At 42.8% G+C, this 12,541-nt stretch overlaps 1 pseudogene; it reads left to right on the forward strand.

Annotated features, from left to right (window-relative positions):
• The first annotated feature begins 6,472 nt into the window (after nt 1–6,472).
• Nucleotides 6,473–6,614, forward strand: LOC115404747 (uncharacterized; annotated as a pseudogene).
• Nucleotides 6,615–12,541: the final 5,927 nt, after the last annotated feature.

The following is a 12,541-nucleotide window of genomic DNA, read 5'->3' on the forward strand; positions in this document are numbered from 1 at the left end:
ATGACCTGATCTGCACGTCTTCCTGACGTCAGATGTTTGGTGGGTTGAAGCTCTGTCACGCACATCATATGGATTCTTTGCCATAATCACAGTGGTCAAGAACTGACATTTAAAACATGCATGTGTCCTGAAGTCAGATACACAATGTTTTTTTTTGTTTTTTTTAATACTGTTTTCAATCACATTTTCGAGGAACAGGCACATGTTTGTTGTTTGTAGGTAGAATGTCATTCAGGTAGTCTTCTCCGTAGTCAATGATCTTTCTCATTGTGTTCATAAGCAGTGCATCAGTGTCCTCATCTGTTTTGGTTTCTTCGTTGTAGTTCTGTACCAGGAAGATGCAGTTCAGTGGAATCCCCAGATTCGCACTCACATGTTCCACCTAAGTTTTAACAAAAAACATTGAACATGTACTTTTTGTTTTTCGTCCGAGATGTACTTCTTAGTATTCAATATTAATGCACTCTTCAATAAAGGACTGCTTACCTTCTTTTTCAGGGCCTTGCTCTTGTAGACATTCTGGATTTTTCTGTTGACCTTTCGACAGGCGACATCAATTTTAGTGATGACAGCTACTTGGGGGATCCCTGGAAAAAAAGAGTAAAACTTAAATTCAGATTTACCGAGTTTATGCCAATGTTTCAAATTCCAAATAGTGACTGCATCTCTAATGGTCAACAAATTACTTCTTTTTGTGTCACAGTATGTGACATAGATGTCATATAATCCCTGGTGATCAGTGCTGATCTTGGCTTGATTAACCAGCGAAAAGGACAGGGTGTGTAAGAGACAAGCTGACTGAGCAGTGAGACATCCTCAATAAACTGTTACTAGAGGTCTGGTGTTGACAGACAGATTTCACATTTGGGATGACAATCGATAGATAGATAGATAGATAGATAGATAGATAGATAGATAGATAGATAGATAGATAGATATTAACTGGGTGGAACTGCAGTTTACAGTTTTAACAAAAATCACCAGAGAACCCAAAATACATTTCTGTGTCCTGTGCAGTATTGATTTTGCCAGCCTGCAGAAAGATAGATAGCCTCTGTTAAAGTCTCTTCTTCTCTGTGTGAGGATTTTTATTTTTATTTTTTTGTAGTTCTTTGTAAATAAGAACTCCATTCTTAGGTCCCCACTGCCTTCCTAAACTGGCTTTTATTTTCAAGGTTTTAGAGAAAGCTGTTTTTATTGAGCTCCAAGAGTTGTTGAAACGGGCCAACGTCGCTGAGTTGTTTCAATCTGGGATTAAAAGTTTTTAATCACATGTGTGTGAAACACGAAACAAGCACATACACACACACAAACAGTTGTGCTTCGACAGCACACGTGCATAACTGTGAAAAACTAACATTTTTGTCATGTCTGTAAATAAATGATTATTTATTGCCAAACTCCCTTTTTCAGTGTTCTTTTTCTTGTTTTATTGAAGGAAACCACTTTTCCCTAAAGGAAAAAAAAAAAACCCTCTGAGTCACTGTTTCACTTGAAATGTGTTTTTCAGAAAAAGCTTGTCTCCGTTTTTTGATCAGAGATGTTTTTGGTGAAACCACCCTATCTTCTACAACAATTACAGGTCAAAAAAAAAAGTTTTTTTTATTGTATGAAAGAAGAGAGTCTACTCTTTCATTAGGTAGTTTTGGTGTTTGATCTTATACCTCGATATTCTGTGGGTCTTGAAGGATCAGTCTAAATGCTCTGAATTGGCTGACAGTGAGAGGTTGGCTGATCTGAAAATGACTGGCAGCCAATGAGTTAAAGGTGCTGTAGGCAGGATTTTGCTAGTCAATGCTAATTTTTTTGTGTTTTCTTTGGATTAAATGTTAGAGTATCCATTGATAATCCTTTAGGAGTGTAGCATATTTGCACTACCACGAGGGAGAAGCGTTTCCATCTGTCTCTGTTCTGAGCTGAAATGGAATCTCGACAGCTCCAGGTATCTTTGACCAATCAGAAGAGCTCACGAGGCTCTAACCGTGATTGGTCGAGGGGCGTTCGTCGCACGTTCTTGTGGGAGGGGCTTAACTTGCATAAGGGCATGATGTCAGAGAAAACAGGACAGGATTGGCTGTGCTGGGTTTCAAATCACCATCTTAGATGGGTCAAATCGCCATCTTGCTTAGGTAACCCTAAGCAAGATGGCGGAGATGCGGAATCCTGCCAACAGCACCTTCAAGGTCTATCAACCATTCCGTCCAGACCCTTAGATCAGTTGACCAGATCCAGAGGAGATTGAGCCTTTGCACTTGTGGCTGGCTGTGGAACACATTGCCCTTCTCTTTTCATTTGCAAATAGCCTTACCTTTAAGATCCTCTTGCTCAGCCTGGCCTTTGGCTGAGCAGAGTCACCTCTACTGGATCTTGTAACTATTCTCTTTCACTATTTTACTGTTTTGCTTTGATTGTTTGTCATTGTGTTATTGTACTGTAAAGCACTTTGGCTGACCAGAGAAGTTTTTTAAATATGCTACATGAATAAAGCTGATGTGACACTGAAAATCAAATCAACATTTCTAAAACAGTTGTGAAGACTCACTTAAGGCCCGGGCGTCTTCTCTGACCTCCTTCATCTTGTGAACAACGTCATCCTCCATTATTTCCACCTTGTTAGCATCAACAACACAAACCAGAACATGAACTTTGTCATTTATGGTCGGATTTTGAATGTAGTCGGATCCTGCTGGGGTACTGCCGGCACTGAGCTGAAAAAAAGGCAACATTTTCAAAATCACAATAACGTGTCTTAAAATTTTGCCATGTTTGTATAATCCCACACAGTGCTATTCAGCATTATTGTCACCTCTTAATTTTTTAAGTACAGTGCTATTCAGCATTATTGTCACCTCTTAATTTTTTGAGTGACCTACAATATCTTCAGAAATATTTGGAGATGTACCAATACCATTTCATCAGAATTTTCGAATTCGACACCCAATATAAGTAAATAGTATTTTTAACTTCCATCGTGTATTTTCAAAGGAAAAAAAAAATATGTATCAATAACAACTCCCCTCTTTCATTATCATTTTCACAATCTTTGGTAATGTATTGAGTCACAGGAGTCCCACTACAAAATATATTTCTGTCTAAAAATTAGGAAATAAATGTAAATATGAAGAAGAATAAACAAATAAATCAGTGAATGTGAAAATATCAAGGTCAATTTTGTCTTTCTTTTTCTCTTTGTTTATTCTTTTGCAGTTTTGTCATTTCTTTTTCCTATTGTTACTGCTGTTTTTTTTTCCTTTTTTCCTTTGCTTTTTCCTTTTTAGTCAATGGACTAAGCAGTCAATCATATGCCTTTGGCAGCTAAGTCAATACTTGTGACTGACCGATCAATGGCCGAACCAATCATCTGTGACAGTATTGGGCACTTTGACGCACATCAGCATTGGCCTTTTTGTTTCACGACCGATAAGAGATCAATGTGAAACAGGATTATTTTGTCTCAGACGCAGCCTTATCACTGTGTCTGCGATTGACTCTGCCTCCAGCATGGTCCCGCCCACAGCACTATCTGATTGGTTACAACAGTTTTAACAGCTAAACTTGCTCGAACAAATTAAAGTGAGAAAAATTTCACTTCGTGAATACAAAACACAAATCCTAATTATTTCAGTTCTATCAGGCATACATTTCCCAAACTCAGAAAAAGATGAACAATAATGAGAAACTCCTAAAACTCTGCCATGAGCCTACACAACTAGCAAGTAGTTGCTCTGGAGGCCGAAGACGCTTTGTACTATTCAAAATGTTGACTATATATATGTATGCATATATACATATATATATATATTTTTTTTTTTTTGTTTTGTTTTTTTGTTTTTGCAGTTTTACTGCAAATGAATATCGGCTGTAAATATACCCGACGGATAATCGGCATCGGTATTGGCCCTGTAAAAACCCACATCAATCTGTCTCTCTTCAGTACCTGATCGCAGCATTCATGAGCTCATGGCAAAAAGAACCTGTGGCTGAGAGGAGCGACACACCATGCAATATGAGAATGCACTCATGTGACACTTTCAGCAGATCGGACTGTCAGGACTCTGTGACGCAGAAGTCACTGTCTTAGAGAAGCAGCTGACAGGCTGGAAGATGATCATGTTCAACCACCCCGTCCCCGACACTGACAAATTTAAGACTGTTATCAAGAGACCTTGTTGATGGTGAGTAGTTATTTCTCCTTATGTTGTAAGACTAACCAGAAACTGTACTGGACAATGATGATGCCGAAATTTCAGCTTCTGATTGGGCAGTTAATTGTTGCAGTTTGTCCAGGTACTCATTGGCAAAGATCAGTCATTCCTTTTTGCCATTTCCTCAACAATGAAGTCTTCCGAGACCTTGGTCCATAAAACCTTGTTTAGTTTATTATGCAGCTTGCAATACTTATTGAATACCAGATTATTCAAGGTTTACCATTAGATATGTGCATGCTTTGTTTTGTTTTGTTTTGTTATTCAGCCTTTGCGCCTAACCCTAACTCTAATCTTTGAAAGACTTGTGTTGTTAATTTTTTTGGTCCTCATCTCCAATGAGTTCTATGCTTGGGGAATTTCTTAATGCACACTTAACACACTGTCCTGAGACAGCTCCTTTGTCTTCAGCATAGTGACAAAGGAACAGTAAACATTAGCTTTTAAAATAAAGCAATTCATCGTTTACTGGCTTATCCATGTCACAGGTACAGGTAATTCATCACAGGTGATTTTCATTTGTGATTTCCCCACGAGTGCACCATTATGTTTTTCCGTACTGATTTACAGCAAACTGTGCCTAAATCAGCAAGTTTGTCTATTCTTCCCACCACTGTTTATTACATAGGTGTCTGTTGTTTGCTCTTTCAGAAATTGTTGTTCCATTTCATTTGTATTTGTACAGGATATATTCCACATTATATTCTGAGACTTCAGAGGTGTCCATATTGATATATTTTGATATATTTAAGCTTTTCTGGAAGAATAATTTTGTGTTTACAGAGCTGCTTGCACTGCTCAACTAAGTCGGAGGGAAGATAAACAACATCAGTTTCATACCTTGCATCCTTCATTGACGTGTCCTTCCATGATCAATTTCATATTTTTCACATCCATTCCTCTTCCAGTGCCCTTCTCAATACCCATGGTGTCACTGAAGACAAAAGGGTAAAATATCCCATGCTTTGGTGTCTGGATGTTATAAGTTCTGTACTGCAAGTCAAAAAAAGAAAAGTGATCAAACTGTTAGCGTGTGTTGAAGATGTAGACATTTCAAATGTTCAGTTTCTCCATTTTACACTCTATTGTTTATTTTTTGCTGTAAAAACGTAGCTGTCCTGACTTTGAGTTGAACACTGGAGAAAGTCTTGAAACATGTTTTGCTCTGTGTCTTTATATGAGTGTTAAACAGTATTCAAGTTATGACAAGTTCTTCATACTTCCTGTGTGAAGCTCTCATCATAGCCAGTGTCTGCCAAAGCTCGAGCTGCAATCCTTCCTCGCAGAGCGCTGTCAACAGAGTTGATGAAGCTGGACTTTCCAGAGCCTGGTGGTCCATGCAGCAGAATCCTGAGATGGTTGGCTTCTGATTGAGGTTTATAGTGCCTCACATATTTATAGTCTTCCTTTTCCTCTCTGTTTTAAAAGAAAATTGAACAGGATGAAGTATAAGCCTCCTCAAAACCTACAAATTCTTCTTGTTGTTGAAGTTTGATAGAAGTTACACTCCACCACAAATACTTACCCCCATGGTACGTCTCTCCATGCTTTTTCAAGAACTGTAAAGACAATCACATCAGCATTAATCACATTTTCAACTAATATTGTGTAATGAGCACGAGTGTTACATACTAATGTGAATTTAGAACATTATGTGAAAAATGTAAATTGACTTACGAGGAGCTTTGAACATACTCTTGGCAGAGAAAATATTTGTTTTCATGAAAAACATAAATACAATAATTAATCAACACATTAATGACAAACCTTTCAACAATTTGAAGTTATTTGTTCATCGTCTTAGGATGAACCACTGAAACATAATCCTTACATTTTAACATTTAGAATGAAGTTCAACCTTGATGAAATGTTTGCACAAACAAAATCTTGTCTTAATCAGTATTCACATTATTTATCACATTTCAGTAAAATGTAAAGGTATAAAACAGTCTTACCTTTGGTAAACTCACGCTGAATAAAGTTGCCAAATAAAAACCATAAATTGTATTTAGGAAGTAAATCCGAGGTCCAATAATGTGAAGCTGTTGCTGTCTGGTTACATGTGAAGTCAATGCTCAGTACAACCGTACAGCAAATACCTGGTGTGTAAAAATGCTGTTAATGATTTAAGTTTATTTCAGGTTATATAATGTCAAATGATCGCTCTTTTCCAACAGAGTGTATAAATGAAGGCTTTGTATGGTAGCAAAGTTCATCTTATCACTATGCTATCACTGAAAGAACAGATGATCAGCACATGCTGAAACTTACTTACCTGGCAGGTGCTTCACCCAGAGCCAGACTCAGTCATGGCACTGAGGTTGTGCTGACCCCTGTGAACTCCCCAAATGCGTAAATATCAACTGCATAATTTCTGCTGTTGGGGGACTGTATTCGCAAACTCCCCTGATTTGACCCTTCATCCCTACCCTATCCTTGATCTATGACCTTTATTATGTGAGGCGAAAGCACTAACCACTGCAGCACTATATGGTCAAAATGTACAAAAAAATACTGCTGCTAAACTAAACTAGGTAGCTAATATTGTACACAATATAAAGATATATATATATATATTTTAATACTTTATTAATCCCGAAGAAATTGTGTAGTCTGTTGTTCACATTCATAAACCCATAAATAGAAATAAAGTTAAAAAGCACAGTTAAAAAGACAGATAGCAACAGCCATAATAAATAAATAAATAAATCCAACATTCAAAAGTCAAGTGGTAATGGCTATTTTATTGTCCATGCTGGACAATAAAAGATCTCTTGAATCTACTACAGTTATAACAGAATAATAGAATTGAGAAACTTTCTCATCACAGAACCAGCTATCTCACCGGACCAAGAGTGGCCAAGGAGGGCCAAGACCTCCTCAGTGAAGCATGACATGAGCTGCTGCTGCTGTTGTCAACAGCCAGCAACCCATCAGAGTAGTCAAAGCTGCCACAGCCATCATCGATGTCCAGGATCCCCCTGGAGAAGGGGAAAGGTGAGCCATCACTGGCGCCCTCAGAGATCAGAAGTGACGAATGAACTATAGGCTGGGGAACCAGACAACGCGACGGTACATCAGCTCACCAGATCCTGACTTTGTTTCTCCACCGCGATCCTGGAGAGAGATCACCCCGCCGCAGTCCTGTAGCCATGTAGTCCATGGACCTGTGAGCTCTCTGACGTAAACAGACCTCAGAGTGAAGGGGACCAGAGCACCAAGTCTGGCCTAAGGGTGGTTGCTACAATTTCAGGTGGAAAGATCAGTTGCTGCTATATATCGACCAGCATCTTGCAGTCTTGGGCCTCAGCGAGCTGTCCAGTTTCTGGTTTGGTGGGGGGATATTTGGGCTTTTTCTTTCTGTCTCAGATGAGTGATTGTGCTTTGATGGGGTTGGTTGTTGTAAGGGGCGCGGAGTTAGTGCTATTCCTCTTGCTCTCAAGTGCTGCTGCCAGACTTTTAAAATGAACCACAACTAGCATGATAAATTTGCTCTATGTGGTTCGTCTTGCTGTCAGTAAAATATTTATGAATAAATTTTAATGTGTATATATATATATATATATATACACACACACACACACACACACACACACACACACACACACACACACACATATATATATATATATATATATATATATATATATATATATATATATATTCAGTTATCTATATTTTAACATAGTTTATTTTGCACGTAGGCTGCCATTGTTGTGTGTGTTGCAAAGTATTCTGGGTAGTGACGTCACAAAGTTGTTTCACCTCTCAGCAGTGTTTATAGGAGTGATCTGTTTGCAGTTTTGTAAGCATGAGCATTCAACCCTTTCAATTTGAACCAACACGAAACCAAATACAGAGCGAGGACGACAATTAAAGTCACAACGGAGATGACAATAAAAATGGTAGCTATCAAGAGAAAGAGAGAGTCGGTCATAGCTGCCTTTGTGGATGCTGCCTCCCAATGGCGACCGAGATAGAGAGCGTCTGCTGCAAAGAGCTCAATTTTCTTCCTGTCGCTGTTCATGGTACTTATTTACTTAACCTCATCATGATTAGTATAATTAACACAAAAATGACAAACAGAGATGGGTTCTCTCTACTTTACCATAGATCTCCCCTGTTTCACAACTCATCAAAACTTTCAGCTGTCTGCATAAACCCGGACGTGTTGTGGGCCGCCCTGGTCAGCCTTCATGACCGATTCAGTACCAGTCTACCCAACAGGAGTCTAATCAGCAACAGGCAAGTCTTTTGTCTAACCAAGAGTAAAATATCCTTACTCAGTGCTTAATTTGTAAATCATAAGGTACCGGAACGCATACAGAAAACAGTGTAAAAAAAAAAAAAAAAAAAAAAAAAACAGAAAACAGTGCACAAAAAAAAAAAAAAAAGAAGAAAAAAACAGCTGAAAACAACACGCAAATGCCCACGTACCATGCTGTGGGACTTCCAAGCCTAAATTTCAAATAGCAACCATGGTATAAATGTTCTGAGAATTATTTACTATTATCATTATTATTGTAGGTCAGGGGTCCGCAACTTGATTTGGCGTCCAGCCAATTTTTGTTTGGGTTTTTTTGTGACTGTCAGCTACAGCTCCCTCAGTCCTGAGAGCAACACAATGATCCCTGAACAACAAGATGAAGATGAAACAACAAGCAGAACAGTAAACAGCCACGCTAAACCCAGAAATTAAACCTACCAGAACAATGTTTCCCTCGTTCTCTCCAAGCCGCCGCTACATCGCTCAGATCCTTCCTCTCAGAACTGAACTGTCCATCAATAACAACTTCTCCTGTTCTATCCGAGCATTTAAATCTTCTTTCCACCATCTCAGAAGTTGAGATTGCGTCCTGTCAACTGATGTTGGAACATGAAGGAATCGTTCAAAGCCAGCTACTTCGTTGGTGGCCAACAGCTAAGCTAACAGCTGACTGAGACACTTTTACAAAGTGTCCCTGAAAGCAGCAGGAGCTGCACAGAGCTCTTACAATGGATCACACAAACTTATAAGGCTCTAATTTGACGGCGCAACTTGGCTGTGGATCACCGGTGGAGGCCGCGCATTCCTATTTTCGACAGGCGCAGAAGAGGGTTTCTGGCCGGTCCGCTGCACTTGCGCCGAGATGGGTGTGGCCGCGCACCAGGGGGAGGGGTCGACAGAATCAGCTGGGTGCAGTGAGAGTTTAGTGCAGAAGGTGTGAGCAGGCAGGGGAGCGGAGAATCTGATGATAATTTGTCTGAGAAAAACTCAGAGGCAGGGTTTCAGCTTGTCAGTGTCATGAAAGATACACAAAATCACTCATGAAGCACATAATTGTTTTTTTTATCTTCTTTAACACTAGAACATCCAAGACTGTCTGACAGACCATTTTGGTTTTTAGAATTCAAATAAATCTGTTAATAATCGTTAATAATTCCCCTGTCCTCTAATTCTTTGACTTTTCCTAAATATGTGTCTTGTATGTTTTTCTGAAGCAAATAAGGTCCTAACAATGACACACATAATATTACAAAGCATTTATACCTCCAAAGGCCAACACTGGTCTCACAGACCGCTGATAAAAAAGACGCACTTCACGGGGCTTTTTTTTTTTTCTGCTATTTATTTGTTTTGGTTCATGCGCACATCTGAACAGGGAGCTGGCTCTGACAGCAGACAATCAGACAGACGGCCAAAAATATCAACCAAATCCCAAAAGAAAGACAATAAAAAGAGGCATAAATAAGAGATATAAGGTGGAAGAAGCTTTAGCAATGATACAGGAGGTCAGTGAGGGGGAATCGGAGACGTGTCGGACAGTCCAGCAGAACCTGCAGTGGCAGCGATCTTGACTGGAGTGAAGAGGAGGAACGTTCTGAATCAGAGTCAGAACAGCTGCGGGCCAAACAGCGAAACAAATGTAATCCTGCTGCCCCAAAAATGCCCGACCGACCTCCAGCTGCTGTACAGTACAGCGTAGAACCTGCAGTGGTGCGAGGAAGCACTCATGTGTCACCTCCAGTTATAGAGAATTACTGTAGGCTGCTGCTGTCAGTTTACAACTAAATAATAATAACATAAAATGGTGTAAAAAAATCTCCCCCTAGAACTGCCACCTTAACGTGGTGGGGGAGTTTGAGAGCCCGCATGATCCCAGGAGCTATGTTGCCGGGGGGCTTTATGCCCCCTAGTAGGGTCTCCCATGGCAAACAGGTCCTGGGTGACGGGCCAGACTGAGAGCAGTTCAAAACCCCCTATGATTAAAAAAAGAACAAAGGTCGTTACGTCGCCCAGTATGGCGCAGCCGGGGCCCCACCCTGGAGCCAGGCCTGGGGTTGGGGCTCGTAAGCGAGCGCCTGGTGGCCGGGTCTTTGCCCACGGGGCCCGGCCGGGCTCAGCCCGAAGGGACGACATGGGCCTGACCTCCGGTGGGCTCACCACCCACCGAGGGAACTGTAGGGGCCGGGTGCAGTGTGGATTGGGTCGCAGCCGACGGCAGGGTGCCCGGCGACCCGATCCCCGGACACAGAGACTGGCTCTAGGGACATGGAATGTCACCTCGTTGGCGGGGAAGGAGCCTGAGCTTGTGAGGGAGGTTGAGAGGTACCGGCTAGATATAGTCGGGCTCACCTCCACACATAGCCTGGGCTCTGGAACCCAACCTCTCGAGAAGGGCTGGACTCTCCACTTTTCTGGCGTTGCCCGCGGTGAGAGGCGGCGGGCTGGTGTGGGTTTGCTTATAGCCCCACAGCTCAGCCGCCATGTGTTGGAGTTCACCCCAGTGAACGAGAGGGTTGCATCCTTGCGCCTTCGGGTCGGGGATAGGTGCCTCACTGTTGTCTCGGCTTACGGGCCGAACAGCAGTGCAGAGTACCCGGCCTTCTTGGAGTCCCTGGGAGGGGTGCTGGACAGTGCTCCGACTGGGGACTCCATTGTTCTACTGGGGGACTTCAACGCCCACGTGGGCAGCGACAGTGAGACCTGGAGGGGGGTGATTGGATCGCACGACCTCACTTATCTGAACCCGAGTGGTGTTTAGTTACTGGACTTCTATGGAGGAAAAATACAGCCGAAATGAGCGATTTTGCAGAGATTATGTCCAGCGCTAACGCTCCATTGCTGTGGCACCCCCGCTAGTGCGACTACATCGTTTGGATCTAAATAACTTCTGAAGGACTCCGAGCTGCACGACGTTTGTCTGAGTGAGTATATGAGCATGCACACACCTATAAATAAGGTCCAGGTGTCAAAAAACCGAAGTTGCCCTTTAAGTCTCTGGATGTGCAGGGACTGTCTTGGTTGACACGTCTCTGCAACATCGCGTGGCGGTCGGGGACGGTGCCTCTGGATTGGCAGACCGGGGTGGTGGTCCCCCTGTTTAAAAAGGGGGACCGGAGGGTGTGCTCCAACTATAGGGGGATTACACTCCTCAGCCTCCCCGGGAAAGTCTATTCCGGGGTACTGGAGAGGAGGATCCGACCGATAGTCGAACCTCGGATCCAGGAGGAACAATGCGGTTTTCGTCCTGGTCGTGGAACAGTGGACCAGCTCTATACCCTCCATAGGGTGCTCGAGGGTTCGTGGGAGTTTGCCCAACCAGTCCACATGTGTTTTGTGGATTTGGAGAAGGCATTCGACCGTGTCCCTCGTGGTGTCTTGTGGGGGGTGCTCCGGGAATACGGAGTCCAGGGCCCCTTGTTAAGGGCCGTCCGGTCTTTGTATGACCGGAGTAGGAGTCTGGTCCGCATTGCCGGCAGTAAGTCGGACCTGTTCCCGGTGCATGTTGGACTCCGGCAGGGCTGCCCTTTGTCACCGGTTCTGTTCATAATCTTCATGGACAGAATTTCTAGGTGCAGCCAGGGGCCGGAGGGGGTCCGGTTCGGGAACCACAGGATTTCATCTCTGCTTTTTGCAGATGATGTTGTCCTGTTGGCTTCATCGAACCCGGACCTACAGCATGCACTGGGGCGGTTCGCAGCCGAGTGTGAAGCGGCAGGGATGAGGATCAGCACCTCCAAATCCGAGGCCATGGTCCTCGACCGGAGGAAGATGGCTTGCCCCCTCCAGGTTGGTGGAGAGACCCTAGCCCAAGTGGAGGAGTTCAAGTATCTTGGGGTCTTGTTCACGAGTGGGGGACGGATGGAGCGTGAGATTGACAGGCGGATCGGTGCAGCGTCTGCAGTGATGCGGTCGTTGTATCGGTCCGTCGTGGTGAAGAAGGAGCTGAGCCGAAAGGCGAAGCTCTCGATTTACCGGTCAATCTACGTTCCCACCCTCACCTATGGTCATGAGCTTTGGGTCATGACCGAAAGGACAAGATCCCGGATACAAGCGGCCGAAATGAGCTTCC

Source organism: Salarias fasciatus, chromosome 17, assembly GCF_902148845.1.
Source record: "Salarias fasciatus chromosome 17, fSalaFa1.1, whole genome shotgun sequence".
NCBI classification, from domain to species: Eukaryota; Metazoa; Chordata; class Actinopteri; order Blenniiformes; family Blenniidae; genus Salarias; species Salarias fasciatus.